This window comes from Dermacentor andersoni, chromosome 1, assembly GCF_023375885.2.
Source record: "Dermacentor andersoni chromosome 1, qqDerAnde1_hic_scaffold, whole genome shotgun sequence".
Taxonomy (NCBI): Eukaryota; Metazoa; Arthropoda; class Arachnida; order Ixodida; family Ixodidae; genus Dermacentor; species Dermacentor andersoni.
In genome coordinates, this window is record NC_092814.1 from 17,168,539 (window position 1) to 17,181,611 (window position 13,073).

A 13,073-nucleotide genomic window follows, 5' to 3' on the forward strand; every position below is an offset into this window, starting at 1 on the left:
AGAAGCTTGGGAAGACGTTGAGGACCGCGCAACGAGCGATGGAATGAAAATTATTAGGCATGACGATAATAGACTGGAGGACAGCGATGTGGATTAGAGAGCGAACGGGGATAGCTGATATTCTGGTTGACATTAAGAGGAAGAAGTCGTGCTTGGCAGACATTGCAATGCGTAAGGGAGAGAACTGCTGGTCTATTGGAGTTGCAGAATGGGTGCTAAGGGAAGGTAAGCACAGTTGAGGACGGCAGAGAATAATGTGGACGTGATGGAATTGGGAAACTTGAAGACACATGGAACCAGTTAGCACAAGACAGGGGTATTGGAGATCGCTGGAGAAGCTTTCGTTCTGCGATTGACGTCAAAATAAGCTGATGATGATGATGTGACGACATCCATGCCAGCTTCGCGGCATGTCATTCATGTTATGACATGCATGCGTGTCATGCACGTTCTGATAGCTCGATCTGCGTCGATTGCGGGGTGTGGGGGGGGGGGGGGGGGCTAGTAGCGGCGTAGCCAAGTGGGGCACGCTGGGCACTTGTAACGCTCACTAACAATAATTTTTTTGCTACTATGGCAATGGCCCCGCTCCTTCCCCCTCCACGGTCAATTGGGACCCCACCCCCCCTCACACGAAAAAAAATTTTCTGGCTACACCACAGTGGGGAGGGGGGGTGTAAGATTGCTCCAGACCCCTCCCCCTAACTTGTCAACGGAAACGGGGGAGGGTTGGGCCGCTGCCACCGGGCCGCAAGGCTTAGGCAGCCCAATTACCGGCTGCATTTCCCTTTGGACGTGAATACTGCTCTAATGTCATTACACTGTGGGATTCGTGGCGGTTCGAGGGCCCCCATGCGACAATAAAAAAAAAAAAAACACATACAGCCATCAGCAAGTCTTAGCTTGAGCAGATCTTTGGGAGCTGGGCGAGACTCTCATAAAAAAAGAAAGCTTGGCACCCCTCTTACATGCATTGTCAACTCTGGGTCACCGCTGACTGCACATTTCCGGTAAAAAAAATCACACAGGAACTCCTCTCGGATTTGTCTAAGTATGCGTAAGCATTGTGACTCTTCCTCATCCACACGCAGTCCATGTCGTTATCAATGTTATGAGACTTGATCCGACGAGTATAAGCGACAGCGCTGCGGCGACACGAGCTGCTGTGGTCGGCGGCGCCAAGTGAATGGCGCAAGCAAAGTACTGCAGGTGGCGGGGCCAGGTGCGCTGTGACGTTACGTTCGTTTTGAGCCGTTATCGCTCTTTAGCACTTCTCAACCGCGTCGAACCATTATCAACCGTTCTCCGGCGGCGGCGGCTGCTTGTGGCACGGCCGCGCGAACCGTATCTCGAAAGCGAACTGCAATTTGGACAGAGTGTGCCCACTGCTGAAAACTTCACGCGCTGTGTTCTCACCGTTTACTTCGCTTTGAAAACAGACGCGCGTACACCTATCTTGAAAGTGATCTGCGAAAAGAGCATAGTGCGGCATAAGCTGAGAGCTTCGTGAGCGCTGTGTTCTCGCCGCTTCAGTCGCGTTGAAGCGAGAGCTAGCACGAAGGTGAATTCACTCGCTGCTGCGGGTTCTATTTTGAAAGGTATCGTGCGGTACGGACTGACGGACGGATGGTTTTTATTTGTGGGTAATTATAGAAATGCTTACGTTATAAAAAAATGGCAGGGTTCGCGGATGTCGCGATAACAACCAACTCCGTCTTGATCGCCCCCTCCCCACCCCGGGAAAAGGGACACTACGCCTCTACCTCAGTTGAAGAAACGATGACGAAACGTTAACGACAAGAACGGCGATTTCTAACGCGTTGTCTTATGGCCTCCGAGATTTGCGCGCAAAGCTGGCGCGCGCGAACCTGGGGGGCCATAATTGGCTGCTTAATAGCATTAAAGGACAAAAAGATAATACCAAACGACACAGTAAAAATGCAAACAAAAAACTGATCTTCGCTATACTGTTTGGGGAAAAGAAATAAAAAATTAGACAGCCGCAACACACGCCACTAAAGCCACCACCGCCGGCATAACGCGGAACCAACAGTTGGCAATATTCATTCGCGCTTCATTGTCCGCTTCGTCTCCGCAACGAGAGCCGCCATCCTTTCGCGCCGGCCGTATTGTCATAGTTTTGTTTTTCTGCAAGTCCGCGCACGCAGCTCATCGGTAGCTGCACGGGTGCACGGCGTCGCATTGCGACCTGCGGCATTTTCTCGTGCTCGCGCAATCGGTGTGAAACATGTCGCATGTGAAATATTTGATAGAAGTGCCTCACGTCCAAGTCAAGCCGCCGTACGGGTGTATGGCTGTGTGCCCCGTTCTCGGAAGCGTCGACGGGTTTCCGGCATGCGGATTTCAGGTACGTGCAAATGCGTTTCGCCCTCCTATTGAGCTCCGGAGCAAAGCATACAATATTTCATGTGAAAGATGCAGTGCCCGTCATCATGGTGTGAATTTCGAGCGGCAAACGAGAACTGTGGCACTTAGAGCACACCGCGGCTGCTAAGTCAGCGTTGAAATTGTTTCACGTTACCGTAATATGTTGCTGTCTGTCTAATCTGCGGCTTGTGGACAGCTAGCCCATTGACTTTTGCTTGTGGCAGCGATAGGTATATAAATGGAAGCGGTGGTAATTTTCGAGAGCAGACAGTTGTTTCGCGCGATGTTTGGTCGTGTTCATGGCGTTATGAAAGCTAGAAAACTAACTGGCTTGATCGTGCTTAGTTCCAACTCTAAGGGGCGTAACGTTGGCGCTGTATATGTTTGTTTTCCGTGCCGCGAGTACCACTTTCATGCTTTTGTTGCATGAGAGTGGTAGCTGCTGCATGCCGTCTGGGCAGAATACAATAGAAGCAATTTCCTCACTTTCATACGTATGCAATGTGACGTAAAAATTTCCAGCGTCTTATTCGGAGCGTAAATGTCCAGTATAGTTTAGTAAGAAACTCAAATTCTGTCTTAGCTTAGTAGGCGTGAAACAAGTGAAACTCTCATTCCTTTTTGAATTGTTCGCCCAAGCCGCACCGCCAGCAGATGCGTCATCGGGTAATTGACAGTAGCTTCGCTACGTGAGTTGTTTTATGCGCCAATATTGCCCGGTTAAGTATCCTGTTAATTTATGCCGACGCTCGTTCATCTTCTTGATTTTAAGCGATTACTATCCCCGAGTACCGGACGATGCCAAACTTGTTGTGAGGTGTAGCAAATGCGGGAAATTCAAAGTGGCGTGGCTGCAAGTTCCTGTTTTTACGTTTCTTGCATTCAAAGCCAACAGACACAGTATCACTGATTTATTTCCATTTCTGCTGTATTTGATCAATCTAATGTGACAACTGCATTTGCTCTTTAATGTTCTCCATTTATGTGTATTCAGCTTGGCTGCCAGAAAATGCTTGAATTTTTTTCAGTATCCAAGTGACGAAATATTTCACTTACGGCCGTGTGTGAAACACGCAAGATGACAAAACTGATAGCAAAATGATGAGATGTTTCTTTTATAGCGTTTGGACTCGACTTTTGGTGAAGATGTCGATCGACCTTGGGCCTGGTGACAGCACACCCGACATGGCCAAAGTGCAGCCTATCAGTTGAGTGCCCCCGAATGGACCATCAACATCGGAAAATGAAACAGAGACAGGTAGGGGCAATTTTTACTTTGGAACAGAATACTGACAGCTGCCTCTTTTTTTAAGAACTAAATAACATATTTACAAACCCATCCTTTCTCTTTGTGCAGCCTACATAGAATTGTTCTTTGCTTGTTATACAGATCTTCAGAAAGCAGTTCTTCTGAACCCTTTCTGCATGCACAAATAAATAAAGAGGAGTGCACTTTCTGAAGAAATTGATGCACTGAAATGTGCGTTCGACACACAATGAGATGCAAAATAACCAATAACATTAAAGCGGTAAAAAAAAACAAGGTTGAAACATGTTCTAACATCATAACCCGCCTTGGCATACGGATCTAAATATAACAGCAACAGAGGTGCATGCAGAGAAGTGTTTGTAAATGTTTGCAAGATATGTACGTTGTCTAAGAAATTGTTTTTATTTACTCGGAGCTTCTTGGTGCCGTGGCAGTGCAGTAAAAGCTCAAAATGATGCCCCTGCTCCTAATAAAGCACCTTTAGATTTTAAAATTAAATTATGGGCTTTTACATTCCAAAGTCACAACCTGAAGTTTTGGGAACCTGGCCTTCTTTAATGTACACCCGAATCTAAGTGCATAAGCGTTACTGCATTTTACCCCCATTGGAGGGCAGCTGCCATGGCCTACATTGAAGTTAGGACCAGCATGACTGAGCAGCATGGCATCATAGTAAGTGGGCTATAACACCAGGTCAAAATGAGAAATACTGCTTAGAACTACCAACTTCTTGGCTCACAAGCACTTTGCACTAAGTTAAAGGAGTATGGAGTACTGACAGCGACCACTTATGTACCAATTTCTTTTTAGGCTGACTCTGTTATTAGGGCCAGCTCAAAACACGCACCATGTATAGCTGGATTTGGACATGAAAATGGAGTCAATTCATGTCGCCGAAAATGGAGGTGGCAGTCACACTATTTCATGCATTTTGCCTAAAACATAGTCAATAATAATTTCTAAAATATTCTTTTCAAAATTTTTTTCAAGCATGAAAGGAGGAGCCAAATGGTGTTGAGGTGCACGAGTGGTTAGTTGCATGGCACTTTTCGCATGTATTCACTGGCTTCCTTCAAGCTTGAAAAAAAAAAACTTGTTGCACCTATTGGGCAGTAGAAAGCTGGATTGGTAATTTTTCAGGAGGCTCTACAATTTTTGCACTGACACTCTTGCTTTGAATATAATATTTGAGCAGTTAAATAATCGTTAATAACTAATTACCTAATTAGGAAAATTGCAAGAATTGGTTTCACTTCCTCAAAACAATGGCAAACGACATTACCTTGGTGCTGTCCAGCTACGTGGCACTTGTACATATTTAAAGCTTGCACATGTCAGACAGACCACCTGGTAATTACAAGGCATATATAGCAGTGGCTAAGTTGTGTGAGTCAGCCATGTGTAGCGAATCATGCGAAACGGCCATGTTTCTTTGACTTAAGGGCATGGTAAGATTTACATGCTCGACACCTTGTATCAGTGGGTTCTAGGCCTGTTCGTAGTTTAGCTGCTACATAAACAATATTTCTCCACGTGTAAGCTCATATGCATCTTTCAAGTATATTCCCTCATGTGTCCAAAATAAACCATCCTCGCGCTTCCTTCATTATGTCTTCATCTGTTGCTGTGCTAAATTTTTAACATGCAACTGCACAAATTTTCATCTAGTTTTCATATTTCCTCGTTGTTTGGTGGCTTTATTTCTGAACTAGTTGTTTTCGTTAAACCCTGTTGCACACAGCAGTACACAGCATTTCTGCCTAGAGTGGGAATTTTTTTTTTCAGATTGACATTAATACACCTTGCCTGGGCAATGTAAGGCATTCTACATAACACGGCCCTGCAATAATGTTTTATATTGCATTCCAGCATCATGCAAAAGCTGTTTACTTACCAGATTAGAATATGTATAAGTGTTGGAAGTAACAGAACTGGAAGAAGCCAGCAGATAATGAGGCCAAGGAAAGCATACAGGAACATGTTTTAAGTTTTTTATATGAAGTATAGAAATGATAAATTCTAGGTAAATGAAAGTGGATTAAAAGATATCCACCTGTGGGTGAGGAACGGACCCATAACCTTCACATTACGCATGTGATATACTAACCACTGTGGTACTACGGCCGTGTTAGAGCGTCGACAATCTGAGGGGCCATTGTGGACGGTTGAATGCTGCCTCGGTGGCACAGTGGTTAGTGCATCGCATGCCTAATGCAAATGCTGTAGGTTCGTTCTCCCCCATGCCTGTTTTTACCGTTTTCATTTCCCTTTATCATTTCTACATTTAAACAGAAAATTACAAATAAGTTTCCATGTGCCTTCCCTGGCATCTTCCAGCTGTGATTCAGAAAAAGTTTGACCTCCGGATAAGGATCTAAGCAGAGAGGATGCTGTTGCATGGCGACAACTGCAGACGGGTACTTTCCCGAATCTAAACCTTCTGAATAAAATTTTCCCGACGCAATATGAGGCTAAGTCCCCATGGTGCGGAGAGAAACCAGATCTGTACCACATATCATGGGCCTGTCAAAATATTGAGTCCCCAACTATCTATAAAATTAAAAACCCGAGTGCGGAACAGTGGGAGAGTATGCTTTCCAGCGTAAGCTTGAATGGCCAAAAGCGCCTAGTAGAGCGAGCTCGCGGGTTGGCCATACTCAGTGGATCCTTGGACTAGGGCACCAACCCTGTGATTGCAGACTGAAGAATCCATCAGAAGATGGAAGAGGCCATCTGAAGCCGCGAAGATCTCTTTTCTAGAGCCCAATAAATGTTTTCCGATCCGATCCGACCCTCAGTATCCTTTCTTCTCATTTGGAAGAACAGGAGCTTCATTTTAAAAATAATGAGTTCACTTTGTTCAGCATCTCAATGTGGTCTCAAATCTTATCACAGCATGTGTATTACTAAGTGAAGTTTTTGTTAAGATGATGATATAGCATGGGACCTAATTAGTAGCCTTTGTGTTCAGATATATGACTAGTCTAATAAATAGGAGGATTTTAAGAAGCACTTCTAACATGGTCTGATCATGTGTTTAAAAAAACTAATCTAGCATGATTTCAGGTATAACTGTTGCCCCTGAAAAATATTTGGATCATCTGCATTGGTATTGTTTTTAGAGAGCACCAATACTGCTTTGGTTGAAGTAGCCTCGTGGAACATGAAGCATCGCTTCTTGCTGAGTCAACGAAATATCGCATATCTGAGGTGCATGTGTCATATGCTCGAATGCTGTTTAAAAGCTGCTAATAAGAAAATTACTTCACTTGCCTTCCAGAGATTGCTTCAGTAGTCTATGCTACTCGATCATAAACAATTTACCAGAGTGAACATTCATCACAGTTGGCTTTGCAATGTTTATGCTAAATACCACAATTGCCTACTAGACATGTGACTGCACTAAAACTTGGAATTAATGACCAGTAAGATTTATGGGACAGCAAAATTTGTGTTTATTACTCCAGAACAAAATGCCAGGCACTTCGGTTATTTCTGCCATAGAGTTTCTTACAGTAATTACTAGAGGGAATTCTGACGCTCCAGTCGTACCACCATGGGAATGATGGGAAGCACATGGATTTGTCTGATATTCGTGCTTGTGAATTCAGACGTTCTTGTGGCTTCGTATATTATACGCTATATAAATCTTATTGTCGTAAATTTCAGCGCAGTCTATACTCTTCGAAGTGCAGAAGACGGCGCCAACACGCACAATTGCTATTAATTGCAACGATTGAGCTTGTCCAGCTGGCCAAATCGAAAGGCGCCAAGCGTCTCAAGGCACTGGTATGCCCGCGATAACTTCATCAGGGCGTTGCACTCGCTTGTCGTTACATGCCTCCGTGGCTTAATGGTTTCAATATCAGACTTCTGCTCTAGGGTTCCTGTGTTTGAATCCTGTCGTCGGACGATTTTAATGTTTATTTATTTATTACACAGTATATTGTTGAAAATGACTAGTTTACAAAGTCACAAAGCCGCTTGAAGCCAAACAGACGAAGTTTAGGCAAATCCATGTACTTCCCATAATTTCCATGCTGGTACAGCCGTTCTTGTTTGATATCCTGTAGACACTAATGTCAGAGTTCCCTCTAGTAATTATTGTATGAAACTGATTTCTGCACCTCACTCTTGCAGAAGCGGCACCACACCTGCTGCGTAAACATGCACTACCTTTCGTCCAAGTGCAGGGAATGCTGTGAACTCGCCCTGTACAAAGCCTGCACTAAGTAAAACAAATCACAACGTGCAGTTGCTGTCACGTTGAACTGGTGGAATGAGTATTGAAATGCAGCACCTCCTGAACTAGTTGAGGAAGTGCAGGTTAATCAAGTGGAGATTATATAGTAACAGAAGTTGAATGATTCTGCATTACATTCACGAAATATACTTCATGATACTTTTCCATTTATTTCCTCAGTTATTAAGAATCCATTTTGCATTGTTGGACAAAACTACAGAATGCCAAAATATTTTCTAGCATTCACTGGTAGCAAACATGTCAAAACTTGTTCTAGTTTCTGGATTGCCGCTTCAACCGTTAACCCCCTAGTTAATTCCGGAAAAATGTACAAAATTTTCCAAATTTTTTACGTACTCAATTTTTCGGTGTCATTCTCATTCTAAAAATAATTACTTCATTGGTCTCTGGTTAGAAATAACGAAAAATAAGAGCTGCTCTTGAGGGCAGCTTTCCATCAATGCCGACTGTAACTCATCTTTGACAATAACAGCAGCATAACATCGGGCAGAAAGAGTGCGACTCGTCATTGGCGATATTGGTACTACCTGCAGTCACTAGTACAGCTTGGGATCAAGGGTTAAAGGTTGCGACTTCGCTGCTGCCCAATTTTAATTCTGCAGCTGTTATACTTGGGTGTATCGTGTGTATGTACGTGTGCATGCATTAAAATGACTTCACGCTAGAGCAAAGCAACTGTAGCGCAGAGAGGCATTAGTCATCTTTATATATTTGCTTTGTAAAGATGCGCTACGTTTATCTTTTGCAATATAGACTTGGTGCTCTTTGGCCAAAGATGACCTTGTGCTACTAAAACCTATCAATTAGCTTTTTGCAGTAGCAGGTGCTTATTCCTTTTTCGGGATTGGTGTGTGAGTTTTAATTTGTTTTTCTTGAACTGTGCAATTTCCACTCAGAGGACTGCATGTCATCTGAGGTGTTCCTTTTTCAATCAAGAATGTTGAGGTTGTGTTTGTGAAACTCGATTTCTTGCCTCAAACGAGCTTTTACAAACTGACCAAGCTGATAATTCTACCTGCTTATATATGAAATATGTTGCGGTTATGAACCCTCATAATGAATGACACATAGTATAAAAATTTTATCTATTAAAACAATTTAATGAAATTTTTCATGTTTTTCGCGTTCGTGTTCACTTCTCTACTCTCGTGTCCTGTCTGCATGCCTCACCTCTTTTTTACCACAATGCAGGGGGAAAAGGTTCCGGTAACACCATGCATTCAGTATGGTGGCCCAGACGTGTATGCAAGCAATCTCCTTCATGTGGACCAAGAACTACTCTGCAGTGTCTCGCAGACTCATGCGAAGCCCTCAACATTCTCGTCTCAGTGGAATGGCTGCTCATCTATCTGCGTGTCCATCACCAAGACGGCCAGTTGTAAAGCTCCTGTACCCGCTTAAGAAAGCTTAATGATCTTTTTATTTAGTTTTCATGGTTGGCCGTAGAATCTTAACATTTTTGATGTTTATAACATTTTTACCTGGCACAAAGTGGTGCAATAACTTTAAACCAGTGTAATGTATTTAAGTGATGCTATCTGGTTTTGTTAGTGTTTAAGAAATTTGTATGTCTGATGAGGTAACAGCATTTGAATTTGTCATCGTGGCTCGTTTCAATGAGCTGCTAGGAAAAAAGTCGCAAAACTTATCACATGCCAGTTGTAGCATTTTTGTTTTCATGACTATAGTATACACGTTTCAAAAGATGGAAAGTGGGGAAAAAAACCTGAAGAACATAATCATCCTAGGATTGTCATGTCCTTACAACTCTGCAATGATAATGCCTCATACATCTTGGGAGCACATTGGTCACAATGCCTACAGGTATACTTGATAAGAGAATAGCTTGCACCCAGATTTGCCACACAGTTGATGGCTGATGGCTTTTGTTTGTCGTCTTCATGTTACTACTATGTATTCAATATTCATTTAGATGTAAAGGACACTAGAGGCACTGAAGTACCAAATGGCACTTGCATTTCAGGGGACAAAGTGCCCAGCATGCCTGTCACAAAACGTGTTCTAGGGGCTACCTTGCCTCTATAGGTAAATGGATACCAGATGCTCTGTGTACAGTGTAATCGGTGTACTTGTCTGGAGTGCTTGAAAGATGTGCTACGGGCTGTACTGGGACTGTCTGAAGATAATGCATGGTTGTAGAAAGCCTGCAGCTGAGCATCTGCCACCATACTGAAGGAACTGTCCTAATTTTGTTGATGTTGAAATGTAGGAGCTGCAATGAATAGTTGTGAATGTGGCAGTGCTGCAAACTAAAGCACAAATTACACACCTCGACTCACACAGTGCACTCTGAAAGTTTTGCTACGTGGTATCTGTGTTTGCTGCCTGACCTTATGGCACGTTTACGAGCAATCGCAGGTGATTGCAGCTGCTGAGGCTTTATCAACTGGCAAGTTGAAAAAATAATGCTGTGCCACCAGTGTGGCTGCACATTCCAAGATGCAAGCTATCTTGAACCAGGTGTTTGGTAGACAGTACCTGTGCAGCCAAAACATGGTGTTATAGGCAACTACGTTCACAACTGCCCACAAGTGTGCTGTCGGAACAGAAAGTTGAGAACAAGCAGCATTTTTACCAGGGTTCAGACATTAGTGCAAGTCATTCTTTCACCAAGGCTGGTAATCATGCATATGTAATGAGAACAGGGCATTTGTTACACACAAGGGGTCATGTGGCAAGTTTAATTAGATCAGTAATCAATGAGATGGAATTATAAAAAGTGTACCTTTCGTTCCTCAGTGGTCTCTTGGAGAGATGACCATTTCCGGCAGTTTAGTTTTGCCTTCTTATGTCTAGATTTGGTGTGCATATTGCAACTATAACTAACAGTCAGTGCTCTGTCCTGCCCAGTTTTTATGCTGCTTTTGTGATATTTGCATTATATTGCAGTTCAGCTGCAAAATATTGTCTATAGTATTATATATTGTCTATGCAAGTATATGTCTTTACTATTACTAGTTTTCATGTTCAACTTTTGTGCAGTGCTCACTAGTTATTACTAGCCATGTTTTGTTCACACATGCTCTTGGATTGTTGCGCGAAGTGACACGGACACAGACTACAAGCAGACAGGACGAGCGCAAACTCTCAACTAAATATTTCTTGAAACGAAGAACATATATATATATATATAAAGTGATTGCAGAAAACCGCAGCATAAGAACATGACAAGGTATGAAGAAATCAGTTAAACATATCAGGAAGTAGGGAAGTCAAAAAAGGAAACAACAAAAAGACACTACTTCACATTAACACACGTGTTGTGAAGATACTGAAATTCGCATTCTAACAGACAAAGATGCATGGCTAATGCAAGTCTCTCCTAATCTTTTAATGTGGAATGCCTTGATTATTTCCCGTGTGGTTTGACATTTGTCTCGAAAGAATTTTTGTGTTTTCAAACAAAGGTTTACAACCGCAATTGAAACAATGTGATGCTAGATGTGAAGCATTAGGGTTGTAAAGTGAATGTTTGTTTTCTTTTAGTCTAATATTAATGCACCTGCCGCTCTGTACAATGTAAGTCTTCCCTCACTTGAGAGGATACTGATAAACTATACCAGTGTTACAAGGCACAAAAAGGGACACATGTCTAACGCCGCAATTATCTTTTCTGTTTTGCCACCCTGTTCAAGTTTCCTATTTATCATAGGCACATGATAGACAACTTGCGGGGCCGAGAAAACTTTATCCACATCATATGTACTGGCCACGTTCCATAAACCATCTGATAATCTATCTATATAGGGCACCACAGCAAACCTTCTTTTTCTGTTTTTCTTGTTTCTTAGCCTGGCCTTTTACCCACTTTAAAAGCTTTTTGCAGGTTAGTGATAATAAATGCACAGGATAACTAGCCTTTTCGAGCCTATTTGTTGTGAAAAACTGTTTCATATTGTGTGGACATGACTAGCTTACTCAGCTCTTTAGTTTGCCATTACTAATGTCCACACAATATGAAACAAAGTTTTTCACAACAAATAGATAGAGAGGTATTCCACATTAGAAGATTGGGAGAGACTTACATTAGCCATGCATCTTTGTCTCTGTTAGGATGCGAATTTCAGTATCTTCAGAACACGTGTGTTAATCTGAAGTAGTCTTTTTGTTGTTTCCTTTTTTACTTCCTTACTTCCTGATATGTTTAACTGATGTCTTCATACCTTGTCATGTTCTTACGCTGCGGTTTTTTGCAGTCACCTATATATATATGTTCTTCGTTTCAATAAAAATTTAGTTGAGAGTTAGCGCTCATCCTGGTCTGCTTCTAGTGTGTGTACGTGTCACTTCGCGCTACAATCCAAGATCATGTTACCGTACCAACTCGCCCAACTTTCTATCCTTGTGTTAACATAGACACACTCAGACTTGTTCTTACTTATGTGACCGGTTATTTTTGTGCTTTATAATAAGATGCAGTGCTTTTCGAATGAAAACATGTGATAGTTCGTAGTGAGATTATCTAAAAAAACTTTTCTGCTTAAAATTTATTTGAACAAGCCTGTGCCATTATTCGGTGCTTATGTCTTTGTATTGGTATGGTTTTACTCCTTATCTTCCTTTTTACTTTTAAAACGTGCAAACATTATTATGTAAGCATTTCTCTTTAACTAAAGAATAAATACTTTTCTTATGGCATTTCGTCACAAATTTTACAATGATTTTGTTCAATTAGGTAAGCTTAGACTAGCTGATTATTATTCTGATAGCTTAACTTACTATGCCTGTGGGATATTCAATGCAAGCACATAGTGAAAAATAAACTAAATTGTTGGGTATAAGCAGGTCACTGGCAGTAAATGGAGCATACATATATTTCAGGAGACAGTGCATGCTTATATATTGAACAGCATGCTCAGCTACACATGCTGTTTTGTTCGTGATTGCTGAAACAATATTCGAAGTGGAAGCGCTTTGTTGCACTTTGTTCTTTGGCTTTCAGTGCTACCTTTAAGTCATATATGTGAAAGTACTAGTAGAAGCATCCCGTGGAGATAAATGACAACTTTGATGAATAGAGGTATAAAATGTGTGCTTAAAACGGCAAAAAACTGCTTCACAGGCAAACGTATGCTTCTGTAGTACTGCACTTGTTACCGTCGCCAATCCATGCATTGCTTGCGCTCTGTT

General features: G+C 42.2%; 2 long non-coding RNA genes across 2 annotated transcripts; one reads left to right on the forward strand and one right to left on the reverse strand.

Moving 5' to 3' along the window:
* Positions 1-531: 531 nt before the first annotated feature.
* On the forward strand, positions 532-12,581 carry LOC140215548 (uncharacterized). The gene is made up of 3 exons (XR_011892422.1): positions 532-2,368; positions 3,510-3,646; positions 9,114-12,581. It is a non-coding gene; the product is annotated as an uncharacterized lncRNA (long non-coding RNA).
* Positions 5,445-6,904, reverse strand: LOC140215194 (uncharacterized). The gene is made up of 2 exons (XR_011892138.1): positions 6,451-6,904; positions 5,445-6,018 (listed from the first exon to the last, which is right to left on the reverse strand). It is a non-coding gene; the product is annotated as an uncharacterized lncRNA (long non-coding RNA).
* Positions 12,582-13,073: the final 492 nt, after the last annotated feature.